Here is a 14,730-nt window from a genome sequence, read left to right on the forward strand (position 1 = left end):
GTATCTTTAAAGTCAAGCTCAACAAAAACATTAATAGTCAGACAAAAACAAGGTGAACTGGAGAAGGGTGAATACCATCACTTTACACCAGTCTCAAGGTTTGCAGGCTGAAAAAACCAAAATACACAAACAAAAAAACAATCAAAAAAAAAAAATCAGCTGCACCCAAAGATGGGTTGGAGGTCACACAGGAGATGGGCAAATATTTTCCCTAACTTCATTATTTTCAGTATTGTTTCTTTAACCTAAGCTAGCTTCGGTGAATTAAGTTGCAGAGCAAGGGCTCAAACATCTACCCAGATTGATTCAATTAGCAGTTGACATGCAGTGCTTAGGCTGCTACTAAGTGCTAGACCCAGCTAATCATTCCAAAACAATCCTGAAGGCTGCTCATCCTGCTGCATCCACCCATGGCCACGGAGCTCTGTGCCTGAAATACAGCACATGCTGGTGGGACCCTTTCAAGTGCACTCTGCTCATTACCCAGCCCCTGAGTGCAACAGGGGCATGAAAACAGCTCCAGCTGAAAGTCAGCTGGTAGCAAGATGGACACAGTGCTTAGTTCTTAAATATGCAGAAAGTAAGGTTACAGCACTAGAATAAGCTTATAAATGTGGCCTGAGTTTCCTTTTTTTCTTTCTGAATTTGTACATTTTCTGGACAAAACCCCAAAACAACACTATGGAAGACATATGACATTTTTATAATACTAAGTAAAGAGGTTAATAGCAAAGACTAGAAGGACAAAGATTTATTTAGAGTTCCACAACATACACATCAACTCAGAATCAAACTGAACTTGAACACAGCAATCCTTGCAAAACCCCAAGTGTGTAAATGTTCCTTGTTCTCCTAGAGACGGCTTCAAATGGTTTTTCCAACCCCATTCATTTTCAACCAATAGCACTAATAAATGCATTCAGTACAGAGTTATTGAAAACTGAAGCTATCCCAGTAACAGAGCCAGAAAGGAACTCAAATAATAACCAGAAACTCCCACTTGAAAAAAAATATAAATGCAAAGTAAACTCCCAAGCATCTGAGTTTTACCAGCTGATCTAGGACTGATCCCATGTGCTCATTTTCAAACTTAAAGAAATGACAATCGGTTCTGTGGCAGACAGCACAAAAGAATTCATAAAAGGATAAGACAGTATAGTACTGTATTTTTGAGGCATTTATGCTTTCATTAAAAAGGGTTTGGTTCATAATGGTCTGTTTAATAAAGTTTTTAATTTATAAGAATAAAAATCTATGCAATAACCAAGAGTTTCAGGTTTGGTTATGAATGCATTTTGCTTCAAAAATCTTTTCAAAACATTTGCTGAACAGGCATGTTTAACTTTACTTAGGAAAAAATAACAATTAATATAAACATCTTTAACATCTTTAAGCTGCTTCTCTGGCTGTGTGTTACTATTAACATGAATGGAAACCCATCACATCAGCACTATCCTCCCCCTACCATTCCCTTTCCTAATGACCACTGTGAATGCATACAATTTTTCAGAATTCCTGTTTTATGAACAAAATTTGCTCATAGATGTATCATTGTGAAATACTCCTACCAGGATTAAATACTGCCTTTTAAAACTTAACAGGAGCTTCCAGCACCTCCAAACTTGTGATTTCAGTAATTGCCAGTCTGCAAATTACCTGGAACAATGCAAAGCACAATGGACATTAAATAATTTTCTATTCAAGGCACTTTAACACAAGCTAATATTTAGCAACCAAATCAACACAGTGAACATTTAATTTAATTCATTAAGCTGGAGAAGACTGTGGGCAAAGAGGTTGGAGATGAGTTGTTTTAATGTTTTTACTTCTGAACACACACAAGCTTCCATTGCAACTAAACCCCGCTTAAAAAAAAAGAAAGGAACAAAACAAGAAGGCTCAAGATAAAATGGGTAAATTACAAATTTAAATACTGGTCTGACGCATGTGGCTTTCTTTTTAAAGCAAGTGCTGCCTTCTTAGATATTAATGGTTCTTTGAAAAAATCCACATCAATGCTCATCAAGAGTAAGAGGTGAGTTACTCCAGATCGAACTGCCCCTTCCTTCATAAAAAAGAAGCAAAGCCTCTTGTCTGCTACTGCTGGGTATCAGCCTCTTTGGGAGGAGACTTCTCTCAGAAAGGGCCAAGATTTCCCAAGGCAGCACTTGGGCAGGTGCAGGTCCCTCTCAGGCTGCAGCCTCCTCATGCAGCAACATCCTCACACTGCCAGCACCACTCCTCCTGCAGCTGCTCCCAGTAATCTGCAATGATTCAAGTATTCTTAAGCTGCAAGTCCTTTCTTAAGTGAATATTCTGACTTGACAGGGTCGAAGTGGTTTTATAGGTGCAATAACACCAGCAGATCCAGGGAAATGGTTTGCCTCCAGCCAAAGGAGAGGTGAAAAGCAGCTGTGCAATGGCCCCTCGGTCTATACTGCAGTCAGAAGAGGACGCTGCATTAACCACAGCCTAACCCCAGACATCATAAACATCTCAGCGGGAAGAAACTCCCTCTTTGAGGGTCTGACAGCCTTCCTGCAGGGAGAGCTGGTGCTGTGAATGCCTGCCTGTTCCTGATAACAACAATTCTGTTGAATGTGCACTGGTCCATGGAGTTGCTTCGCAGAAGCAGGAGGGACCAACAGGGACCTGACACGGCTTCAAGTTCAATTATCACTTCAACAACATTTTACTTGAAAATCCATGATCTCAGTACTTTTCCAGTCCCCAAAAGAATTAAGACTCTGCAAGTGCAATGTACAAAAGAATTTCTATCTGCATAAAACCAGAGTGGTGCAAAGGAGAGTCACAGAAGAATTCTTCCTCATCCTTCCTCTTGCACTGATTTCCAGACAATCAGCTGAGCCATTCTTTTTAGATTTTCTGCTGAAGTCTTGCTATGGCTTCCAAGTGATTTCACTTGCTGTGAGCTCTTCCACTAACTTCAGTGGAAGGAGGGCTGTATCCTGAAGATTCTCCAGAGAACTGAAACAAGGGCTTTAGTGAAATAATGCAAGGAAGCATACTCCCTACTACACCTAATTACACTTGACTTCATTCTTAAGCTATGGAGGTCCACAGACGTTCTCAATGACACACAGAAACCTGAAGGGACAATTTGAGTTGAGACAGCTTACCAAGAAAACAAAAAAAACCCAAAAACTACTACAGCAGATAAAACAGTATCTAGTTTATTACATATAGAAAGAGATTTCCAGAATTTACAAACACCTACATTTTCATTCCAGGGAAAGAGTCAATTTGAAAAGTTCACCCTTTTTTTGTTTTCATTTTGTTTTGTGGTTTTCTGTTGGTGGTTTTTTTTTCTTTTTCTTCTTTACAATATATACAATGGAAGACTTTGATTTCCTTTTTCTGATTTTTTTGTTGGTTCCTGTGCAATTGATGAATTCGAGTCGACACTTGTAAATACCATGTACAGTAACGTTTGTCTTCATTGTAGTTAATACAGACTATTATTTTACAAGGAGTACAAAATTATTTTTCTTTTGGAAAGAATTCAACTCAACATCAGGGTTATCTTACAACTGATAGTATCAGTAAATATGACTGTACAATCAAGGCCCAGGGACCAATGACTCATATTATATTATTTTCTGAATTACAATCTTAAAACAAGAATAGTACCCTACTCTATTCTTAGAAGCCTTGTTTTAAGCAGGTTTCCCACTCTGTTTACAACAGAATATAGTATACCTCAGTTCCACATCAAAAAAGATGTGCTGTAGGAAAAGTTACATTTTAATTAAAAAAGTACATGTATAAATCAAAAACTATGTTAAATATTTAATACTCTTCAACCAACATTAAGTTTTGTATGTAATAATTTACAATGATGATTTGTCATACAGATTTTCAGCAGCAAATGAAGTTGTGTAAATGTGCTAGTAAAATACCCATTCTCACCATGACACAGTGGTGGGCACATCAGTTCATGTGGCCAGCTAAGTCCTTATGGTAGAGGATGAAGTAAGAGAGACTCGTTGTCCAGGTGTCACAGTGCTTCTGCTTGGCACAACACAGGATGTGCAGCTCAGTCAACTAACTCCTGAGGTTTGTGTAAAGTAAACAAACTGAACTGGATGCATCGTACCCATTTACAGAGGAAGAGGAGGAGGAGGAGGTGAGGTCCTAGTTGTGATAGCATGAAACATTTATAGTCTTGATACCCATGAGTTTAAAAGAAGGATTTGTTGAGGTTGTGTAGGTCATCGTTCTGAAATTGAAAGAGAAAGAAAATTAGCATCATGGGGATTTTAAAAGCTTTTTTGCAATTATTTCTCTCCTCATACTTCCTTTTTTTTTTCTTTAAAAGAGTTATCATCTAAACTGAAAGTGTTAGTACCTTGAAAAATTATGGCATACATACAGTTGAACTGTACTCCAGCATGTGAATCCCAAAAGTATTTAAAACAGATGTTGGCAATAAAATTCAAAGCAGTCAGAAAACACATTTAAAACTTGCAAAAGATTCACCTAAGCAGAAACAATTTAAGTGCCCATACTGTTTAACTCTGACAAGCTTCTGTGACAAGGGGAAGAAAAGCTCAACAGACCAGCTTGCTGTTGGCATTTTTACCGGCTACAAGAAAGGTTCATTAGATGTCAGGCCCTACAAGAGGGTTTCCTGGCCAGCTGCAAACACCACAGCTTGCATGAGAAGGATGACCAAGGAATGGCGCATTCTGGGCGCAGTGTTACCATTCCCTATTGACACACAAGCTATAAAAAAAATTGTATCCAGAAAATCCTGCTTAAGTCCATAAATTTATCTACGTCCAGCTTCTCTCTGAGAAGGCTGGGTAAGTAACAAGGTCCTGCAACCCTAATAATACAGAGCACAGGTTTTCTGAGGAATGAATGCCAGAAGCTGCCTTTGAGCCTGTCCTACCAGTCCTCATCTCCTGGCTCCAGCCTCCTTGATCTAGAACACAGTGCAACTGTCTCTGTCAGTAAGTCCTCTCAACTCTGCTTTTCAGCGAGGCAGGTTATCACTCCCAGAGCTCTGATCACAGACTGAGCCCAGCCCCGCTCGCTGCCGATCGGGCCCGTGTCCTGCCGGCAGTGCCGCGGCAGATCCTCCGGCCCCAGCGAGGAGCAGTGTCCCTGCTGGGGAACGTGGGGCTGAGGTGGCACACTGGGGCACCAGGGCTCTCTCCCCTGCTCCCACAGCCATGGCTGGCCACACAGACAGCACCCTCCTCCTGTCGCTGCCACCATCCACCACCCTCAGCCCCGGCCTCCTCTCCGCACCAGTCACACACAGCAGACCCGCTGGGGACTGGACAGAACACCAGTGAAATGAATATCATTTTTGTTCTAACTGGGGTTAGAGGACTACCACCATTTACATTTCAGGAGCTTCGCCTCACATCTGCTGAAGCAAGACTTAGATTTTTACATAAAAGTGTGTCTATTTCTATATTTGATATTAACTATGCCCCTGAAAGGATAGTAAACACTGCATTTTCCTCAGCAAATAAAGGCTTCCCATAGACATGTTGAAGTAAAAAAACTGAAAAGACCTCCTGTCCTATATTCTCTAATTGCACAAGAAACAGAATTTACTTTGTGTGGTCCTTCAAGTGAAAGGAAAGCCTATCCCTGCAAATGATGTGTGGTATGCTGTGAAAACTCCCTGGAGAATTATCTCACAGATCTCTTATTTACTTTCAACTTTCTTCTGCACTCACATTGCGATCTACTGGAATGTTCCTACCCAAATATCTCTATACAGCTTCACACAGCTTTACAGCTTCCAACTACATTTGACCTAAAATTAGCCAGTAATACCATACTTTATTAATAAAGACAAGCAACAAAGGAAAAATGGCTTCATTTAAACAGAGGAGCGTGATTTGCATGCTGCATATCCAAGGTGGGTGTTCCACACCCAGCTCCCATCCAGCAGGGCCAGAGGAACAGCTGGGTGCCCACCAGCAGGGACCCACAGTCCAACCTGCCCTGCACTGACAGGGCAAGTGGAAGGAGAGCAAGTAACAGCTTTTCTACATCGTTAGACTTTATTCTAAGAGATTTTAAGTACATAAATAATACATAATTTGCAGTATCAGGGCCAAGTACTACACCTCTTCACTAGCATTCAGGTCATCTAAACTCAAATACATCATGTACTGAACAAAATGGCCTGTCCTATCCAATTCCTCACCAATTCCACCAATATGCCCAAGAAGTTGTCACAACTGCCACTATCAGGCATTTATTCTTGGATTCCTAAGTGAGAAGAGCAAAGGAAGAAAGAGAATAACAAGTCTATTGGAAAAACTAAACACTTTCTAGAGGAATTCACTAAGAAAATAATATTGAAGAAACCCACAGTTACAGAAACCCAAGCACTCATATACTGAAGTCCTGTACATGTGTAAAAAGAGTGAAAAAACACAGCAGGCTGACATATCTGAGAGTTTGAGACAGAAAGAAGAGCCAGAATCATGTAGGACATGACCTGGTGCAGGCTGCACTTCATACAAATGTCAGCTGCAGGTATGACAGGGCACAGGGCACGGAGCAGCTTCAAGCTTGTACTTACACACCAGGATCTTCAGCAGTGCAACACGGAAATCTGTCTGTCACCCTTTCCTAAAAATGATTCGGTAGCTTTTGTTTTCTTCTAATTTTGTGAAGTTAAAATCCACCGATATGCTTTGCTATGGACCACTTGAAATTAATTACTGATTGCAATTATTTGTTTTCATACCCAATTCCTCTGACCAATCTCTTTCCATAAAACACGAATTATGTAACTGGGAATGACAACCCTTGCTGCTATTACAGTACAGCAGTGCCTGTTCTGTCTGCATGAACAAAGATGTATAGAAAACAGCCATTCCGAGAGCAAGGCTGCTCCTCCAAGGTCACTGGAAATACACTCAGCCCATAAGGTTGAGTATATCCAGGGAATACTTATTTGCACCTAATGCATAGTCAAAAGCCTCATCCTCAGTTTCAGCATACAAATGCTCTTTGCTGGACTTAAAAAGAGTATTTCTTAAATTTCTGACAAAACAATCTGAATCTCCTCTCTCCCCAGTGAACTATTACAGTACGTTTCGAAGCGGAAGAACCTTATTTGGAAATGAAGTAATGGGTTGGATACCTACAGCCATCAGCATTTCCTTAACAACACACAAAACAGTGCAGAAGACAAGGGTTTTAATAGAGAGTGTGAGGTCGGCAGCAAGCTGAGGTAAGGATCATTAAAACTACTGACATCACTGCTGGCAACCAGAGAAAAGGGAAAACCTGTGTTTAATCTATTTCCTATTCACCACAAGTTTCAGCTGGAATCCCCAATAATGCAGTTTGTGGTTGACTTTATGGAAAAAATTAGTGATGCAAGAAAAATGTACTGAAACAAACGAGCATCTTTAAAAGTTACTACAAGGTACCTTTGACAAGTAGTCTCTGCTCAACATCTGTTACAACACACATGCAGATAACACTGACGCACGTTCCAGCTGGCAAAGCTTCCTTCTCAAATCTCCTAGTCCAGGATGGATACAGCACAGCTAGCTGCAGTTCCTATTACAGCTGAAATCCCATTCTTAAATCCAGTAACTAAAAATAAGTTGGTATTTCATTTTATTTCCATTATTGGGGAGCTGGAGAAGAGAACCTAAAATCTGAACTAAGAGCAGAGTGTCTAGACAATTTAATATATCTTTCCTGAAGTTAACAGAATTTTCACACATAACATAGATGTGTTGTTAAAATACACTTAGAGTGTAATCCTTACTCCTTTCTTTCAACCCAGTCTCTTTGAAAGTAACCAAGGAAGAAAAATCAAAAGTGAAAACTCAAGCAATGTTCAAGCAAAACACTGTCCAGTAGCCAATTAAACTTTCTTTTGCTATTAAGAGGCAATAACGTGTCTTGTCCCTAAAATACCAATGGGAATGCCCTTCCAAAGGGTCATTTAATTCCAAAACAAGTCAAATAGCATCAAGCTGCTGTTGAAGTTCCATGATAATTTCATCAAATAAATGGCAACTACTTTGTCACTGATTAACACACCAGGGCAAAACGTGGCTCCCAAACATCAGACTTGCTCAGTACACTGTGACACCCTTCCAGTGTCAGCTGGCATCTGTTTAGGAAGCAATTCTACAGGTGACAGAGCCAGGTCAATGAAAAGATTATTACTGACTGAAAAAAACCACATTTTTTTTCCAAATCTACTGAAGGAGGATCATTTTGCAACTCTGCCATCGACCCTGCTAATCCAAACGTTCTCCAGAACTGCACCTATCCCATCAGCACCTCATTTGAAGCCATGAACAACAAGGACTGGTTGAAGACTCCCTGTCATAGTTACTAGTTGTAAAAAAAAGGTTTTAGAAGTTAATGCATTTGCTGTTTATTTTAGGATCATATAGAGTATCTTATTCTGTGCAGATTAAACAATGATTTACCACATAATGAACAGATCTACCTCGTAAAAAAACAAAAAGCTCAGGAACAAAAGTTCAAAACAAAATGAGAGCCATTATGAACATTCTCTGGAGGACTCCTGCAGAATTCCACCAGTCGAGGTCTTCCTGCAGCCTGGGCACCCTTTGCCCGGGCAGGTATAACCGAGTGTCTTTAGAAACTCCGACACAAAGTAAACAAATTAAGAAGTCCTGAAAAACTCATTTACAGCTCTTGTCTTGGTGACATCTGCATGAGTCATCACCTAATTATAATGAAACGGTGCGCACCTACCTAAAAGCTGAATCCATCCCCGTTTCGTGAGCACCACACTGATGAGCAGAAGCGGCGCCTGTTTACATTTTTCTTGGCATTACTAATGTGCGCACAGATACAGGAAGTATCTCGTTCGGCTAAATTAAAAACATCAACCAAAATTTAAGCTAGCTCAAATAACTTCTTTTCAAAGAGATGCAAATAAGCTGTTTCCCCACTCACACGGACGCTGAAAGAGCAAAGGAATGCAGGAGAGAACAATGGCTGCTCCAGTGTGTTAACTGCAGCCTCAATCTAACAAAAGGAATTCCAAATAGAACCAAACAAAGTAATTACCACATTGCTATTTAACTAGACAGGCTGTAATCTACATTTAATAGGGAAGCTTTCCTTCCTTGTACCCCAAAGTGCCTATTTCAGCCTTCCTGCGAATGTCCTAAATGGGGAATTACTGACGATTTGGTTTCACCAAGTCCCTTCCTATCAGGCAGGGGAACTGAATTTGGTGTTTCCACCCCGTTTTCTTCTTCATACAGGTAATCTTTCACTGCTGTAGGAACCTAAGGAAAGGTACAGATGATACAGATGATAGTCTTCCTGCCATTGGTTCAGACAAAATTAACGTATAGCAAAAAAAAGAAAAAAAAAAAAAAAAAGCTGTTCTCACCACAGCAGATTTTCCTCTTTTCCCCAGAAAAAGACGGTGGGAAAAGAAAACAACTGTGAGACTTTAAAAATCAGATGAGCAGAACCAGGTTTTTACATTTAAGAACCCATTTCCTGGGTTGTAAGTACAGTGGGAAAGCACAAACTAAACCACACACATTCTTTGGATGAGCTTCTGCCCAGCAAAGAATTCGTATGTTTGATTTCAACTTCACAGCATGTCAACCTGATTTAAACTCATTCAAGAGAAAACTAAACCCATCACTGAGGTCAGCAAGAAAGGCTGCTGCCACAGACAGGAAGCCAAGGACTGCCTGCCCCGAGCACCTGGCATGGGAGAGTGAAGCTGCTGGAGGTTGGATCTGCCTGGTTCCCCCTAGAACGAGGAGGACAGGAGCCAGCTCTCTGCACTGGTATAAAAAGATACAGAAAAAGGACTTCACAAAGTTTCTACATACAAAAAATACTGAAGGCATCTCCTGCTCTATTACACAAAACCAGCAGCAGTTAGGAGTTTGAGCAGGACTGATGACCCAAATACCAAATTTCTGATTAAATATTTCATCTTTTCAATTTTGGAAAAGAAAAGTTAATGAGTTTTTGATTTTTTTGAAGACTGAAGAAAAAAGATACTACTAAGTCTAGAAAGAAAGAGCTTAAATTCAATAGTGTGTTTTGTAAAGAAATTCTACAACTTCTCTTGCAGTGATAGAGCTAAGCAAGCGATAAAACATAACAACCGTCCAACACTTGCAAAAGGTACAGAAATCCAAGAGCCTGGAGATTTTTGGTTGGTTGGTTTTTTATGAAATGGTAAATACGGGAACTACATGACACTATAAATGGGATTCTCACATTTTTTTCTTCCAGTTGTGTAAGGACTGAAGATCTGGATCTTTCCCCTTCCTTTACTATTAGTCCAGCTAATAAGGTCGAGATAAGCTTACAGTGAAGAGAAACTCCCTTTCTTTCAGGACTGAAAATAATGATGTTACTATGAAGCCAGGGATCTCATGAGATCAGTACTCCAAGTTCATCCAAATCTTCTCATAATGCCCCTGGTAAACACATCTCTGATTGTGTTTGATATCCCTCAGACAAACCCACCGCGGGCCCAGGGTCTTCTCCCCTCGCCAGACTGCAATAATGAGAAGGGATATTAAACCCTAAATGTGCATCACCCAGTTAACAGCTTCAGCCCTCACAGGACAACATTGCTGCTGGTTTTAAGATTCAAAGAAACTTGTAACTTCAACAAGTAGGGTAATTCGTTATTTTGGAATTGACACTGTTCAATTCACCAAGTTCTCAGCCTAACCCTGAAGAATTTGGGGCTTTCACACTTCCCCTGATGACCCAATAACCCACAACCAGTTCAAGAAAGCAATGGTGAAGTGCACTTTGTACGGCTGTACCCTTCAAAGAGGAAAACGCTGCTCAGTATTTATCTTTATCAAACATATAACCATATATGAACAATATTAATAAGGGGAATCCAGAAACAACTTCATTATGCGATTTGTTCTTCAAAAGAGCTTTCTTGGAACTTTTTTTAAAATTAATTTTATGGCAGTTTGGAATTCAGTAAAACTCTCCGATGCTGGGAATCACTACAGGGGCTCTGCCTACAGGGAAGCAGATGACCTGGGTGCCTTTAAATGCACTCACGCCCTCCCAGCTCGTTAGTAATTTAAACAAACGCAACCGAATTTGACCAAACTTGAGTGCTCTGAAGCTGTGCTCATATCATATCAACTAAATTACATCAGCAGTGGAGCTCAGCAACACGTAACATCCAGTGTAGCTACCACATAATCAGAACAGATCTCAGCTGCTGCATATTCATTTTTTATTATTCTTCTGTGACTCTATATTTCACATGCTTTTCTGGCACTGTGGTCTGGTTCCCCATTCCAAAGTCAAACGTTACCACTTTCTCCTGTGCTTTTCTGACCCGACTTTATAATGCTCATTTTCTGCCAGATTTACTTTTCTCTGACAACATATTAAAAAACCCTACATAAATAGTCTCAACTGCCTTGAAACTGTTCTCATGGTACATGCTAAACTGTGAGAGTTACAACTTTGAGCAAGGAAGGATTCACACCATTCAGCTTTGCTGGAGCCATTTTCCTCCCAATGGACAAATAAGGGGAAAACGTAGAACAGACAGAAGAAAAATGGCATTTAAAAGGAAGGGATACAGAAGCCCCACAGGGGGATAACCTGGCCAGCTGACCTTCACTTTGAAATTTTGCCAGTGCACATTAAGTAGCTAGTCTGCAGCACGTCTGGCAGCAGCGTGGGAAGGAAGTTGTGCAGTGATTTTGGATGAAACACTTCCTCAATTCCCAACAACAGCACATTAAATATCAAAAAAGGTTAATAAGGAGGTATTGGAAAACACATTGTGAAAAACATGCCAAGAAAACAGAGAGGGGAGAGGATAAGAACAAACAAAATATCATGAAGTTGACAAAATTGTACCAGGAAGTTTCAAAAGCCAAGGTAAAAGCAAAGCATCCATTATTTTGACACTATCTGCTACACCTTAATACAAAAACTACCATACAGCATAAATAACATTTGAAAACAAATTAAAGGCTGTGTTTTAATAAAGTGAAAGGAGAAGGCCTTTGGTAAAAGACAAAAAGCAACAGCAAAGTTTGTTACACCTTGAAGTTGGACTAGAAAACAACCGTTTAACCACAGATTTAGCTTTTCACTAAGATATCACCATCAGTGTGATATCAAATGAATTATATTAACCACTTTGACCCATTGCTTTCTGCTTTGTAGACCAAGATAACAAATCTTACAAGACTGACATCTGACATAATGTTTCAGTAAGAATGTATTTTCATGTACATCCATATAAATTCACAATTTATTCCTAGTTTCCAGCAACTTGCACTCATTTGACCTGACCTTTTTACCTTTTATCCCTGCCATAAATTCTCTAGGAGTCACATGGCATTTTCCTCTTCCCAGCACTTCAAATCTGATGTTCAGACTCCTTCGGCACAGAAGCTGACAACTGAAATCCAAAGCATCAGTCATACCCCAAAGCTGCCAGTAAAGTGCTGTGGCTGGGATACACAACCCAGAGGCAGGTGGACAAGCACACAACTGGAGGTAGAAAGACTCAAAATCTAATTCTGCTCTTGGTTTGATTTGACACGTAGTTCTACTCAAGTTCTTTTGCCTTGGTCTCATGGAAAACAGATAAAACATCCACCCCATCTACTGTCTACATGAAATTTTCTTGTGAGGAGGGGGGAAAAGTCATGATGTCTCAAACATGCACAGTCACTACAACACCGAGGGAATTATTTTTCTGCCTTAATCTTCCCGTGTCTCAGTGCTTTGCCTGTGAGCTGTGAACTGCTACCTGACAGAAGAGTTCAGACTGTGCCAGGGGCCAGACAGCAGGATGGGAAGTGTCTTGACAGTGCCCACATGACAACAGACACAGGGCAGCATCTGGACAAGGTGCTATAAATAAAACATCGGGCCAGCCAGACACTGCTGGGAATAAAAAGAACTGAGAAAATGCTTCGTTCGGATCACTGCCTACAAACTGAAGGATGTGCTGTATGTGGGAAATACAAGTTTCTTGCTACATGGTCTTAAACTATGAGAATGCATATGCATGAGGGTCAGGGCAAAAGTATCAATGCTTACAAAAATAAGTAACATTTGAGTGTGACTGTACATATGGCCAAGCATTATTCTACATTAGAAGAGATATAAAGAATTAAGTAAACTCTACATGCAAATACAGAATTTTTAGCTGGAAAAAAAAAAGGACAACAAAATTCCAACATCAGAAAACAAGTCTTTTTCTGGTAAAGCAAGAGTTCTACCCTTCTCCTCCCACTGAATTAGCAATACACATACCCTGGACTGCAATGGGATTAACCTCAATAATAATGCTGAGCACTTTAATGAGCTCTGAGGTAGTTCATGGCTAAACTATTCATTGCACCATTTAAACACCGAAAAACTTGTTTGTATATAGATTAGGTTTTCAAAACAATTGTCATCCAATTTATTTCCAGAAACCACAGTAACAAGAAAATAATATATATAGGGAGATAAAGGCCACAAAGGAAATACAATTCTCATTACAAACAGTGGAGCTGTCTCAAGTTTGAAGTACATGGGCAGAGGAAGCAGCACCTGGCAGGCACTTGGGGAGGGGGGAGCCCTATTCGGATACATCTGTGGATTAAATACAAATTATAAAGACCAATCAGACAAACCAAGTCTTTTACTGCTGTTTCTTTAGAGTTTCATTCAGCAAAATCCTAAAAGCCTGAATGACTGCCAATGTTATATTTTAAAGTTACTAACAGCCTAAACGGACTAACCTTCACATGCTCGATTGCCGTGATTTAAATGGGAAACTAATCAACAGTCATGTTAGTTATTTAATTTGAATCCCAATCTAGCATTATGAAGCTGTGAAATCACACAAGCAGAAATCAAAGTAGGTAAAAGTTTTTCTCATCTCAGAATTTTCAGTCAGATATTTTAATTCAATAATTCTTAAACTCTTTTGAAAAAACATGCCACATGAAATTCTTTCCATGTAATCAAAGTTGTTCACAACAGTATCAGTAAGAATCTCACTAAATGATAAGACACTGTATTATTTTAACACATAAATCTTCCATCAGTTGTCAAATCCAGTACTAAGGATAACCCTTTAGAAGCTATTAGTATAAGTCAATTGAAAATTAAAAGCATATAGTAATACAGATTAAAGGCTTAGCACACACACTGAAGGATCTGTACATAATATCACAGCTCATTAAGATGTGTTGGTTAATCAGTGACTGAAAACATCCACTAAACATTAACCTTGACAAAATATAAAAAAATTCAGCCTTATCATGCTGTATCACTGCACCATATAATCTCATAAAATGGAAAGTTCTCTGTTCTCATAAACTACCACACAAACTAGTACCACTGGCCACCAAGTCTTCCAAGGATTTGTAACTAACTTGGCCTGCTGATTGTGTCAGTGATTACAAAAGTAACTGACGATGCAATTAAACCTCTCCCCAAAGTAAAGAGCAGAGCAGGGTGCTCAGCACCCACACTCAGCCCCCCACACCCTTGCCCTCATCAGCCCCAGCAGTGCCAGTCAGATACTGCAGAGAAGCAGCAGGGGGGGAAAGGGCCAGTTAATATATGGGACAAATCTATAGGAAACAGAGCTTCATTAGTGCCACTGCTCACAGATCAGCTGTTTGTATAAGCAGTTTTGCTTGGAGCAGTGCTTTGTCAGTATTATTACTGTTATGTTATGCAAAGAATGTATTA

The 14,730-nt window shown here is 39.9% G+C and overlaps 1 protein-coding gene across 1 annotated transcript in view; it reads right to left on the reverse strand.

Moving 5' to 3' along the window:
* Positions 1-736: 736 nt before the first annotated feature.
* IRS1 (insulin receptor substrate 1) overlaps positions 737-14,730 on the reverse strand; it is a 52,416-nt gene continuing 38,422 nt past the window's right edge. Inside the window, exon 2 of the mRNA XM_027751227.2 lies at positions 737-4,240. The gene's annotated coding sequence lies outside the window, so the exon portion shown is untranslated. The remainder of the gene's footprint in view (positions 4,241-14,730) is intronic.

The sequence above is a fragment of the Pipra filicauda genome, unplaced genomic scaffold (genome assembly GCF_003945595.2).
Source record: "Pipra filicauda isolate LSUMZ 115617 unplaced genomic scaffold, ASM394559v2 scaffold199_size1391877_pilon, whole genome shotgun sequence".
In the NCBI taxonomy this organism is placed as follows: Eukaryota; Metazoa; Chordata; class Aves; order Passeriformes; family Pipridae; genus Pipra; species Pipra filicauda.